Source organism: Anneissia japonica, unplaced genomic scaffold, assembly GCF_011630105.1.
Source record: "Anneissia japonica isolate Jap-2015-1 unplaced genomic scaffold, ASM1163010v1 scaffold169687_len542_cov79_single, whole genome shotgun sequence".
In the NCBI taxonomy this organism is placed as follows: Eukaryota; Metazoa; Echinodermata; class Crinoidea; order Comatulida; family Comatulidae; genus Anneissia; species Anneissia japonica.
The window spans coordinates 1-542 of NW_022714094.1; the positions used below are offsets into that span (position 1 = coordinate 1).

General features: G+C 33.9%; 1 non-coding gene across 1 annotated transcript; it reads right to left on the reverse strand.

Annotated features, from left to right (window-relative positions):
* Positions 1-331: 331 nt before the first annotated feature.
* Positions 332-405, reverse strand: Trnan-guu. The gene has a single exon. It is a non-coding gene; the product is annotated as a tRNA-Asn (tRNA).
* Between the last annotated feature and the right edge of the window lie 137 nt (positions 406-542).

The following is a 542-nucleotide window of genomic DNA, read 5'->3' on the forward strand; positions in this document are numbered from 1 at the left end:
CCCCTAATTATTCTTGCCATCCACAGCACTTTATCACATTTTTTGTTTCAACAATACATATATTTCATCAATATTTGAATAGTTATATCTGATTTTCTGGTTTGCTTATAGCAAAAAGTTGCTATAAGCAAACCAGAAAATCAGATATAACCGCAAGAAAATTAAAATTTGAGGATAGTGGACAAACCAAGAAGTTTAAAAATAGAGAACAGTTAAACAAATTATTTAATTTAAAAAAAAGCAAAAACCGAAAGAAAATAAGAATTCGATTATAGTGGATAAACCAAGTAGTCAAAAAATGGAGAAAAGTGGGAAAAAAAAAAAGAAACAGCGTCCCTGGGTGGGCTTGAACCACCAACCTTTCGGTTAACAGCCGAACGCGCTAACCGATTGCGCCACAGAGACATGTTGAGTAAGCGGCTTTGTTGTTTAGCTAGGAAGTTCACATTACAGTTACAGCTGTAACGCGGGTAGAATTACAGCTCATATAGCTTTTATATTGTAATTGTTTACATATAGGTCCTTATTGTATCACGAGTTAC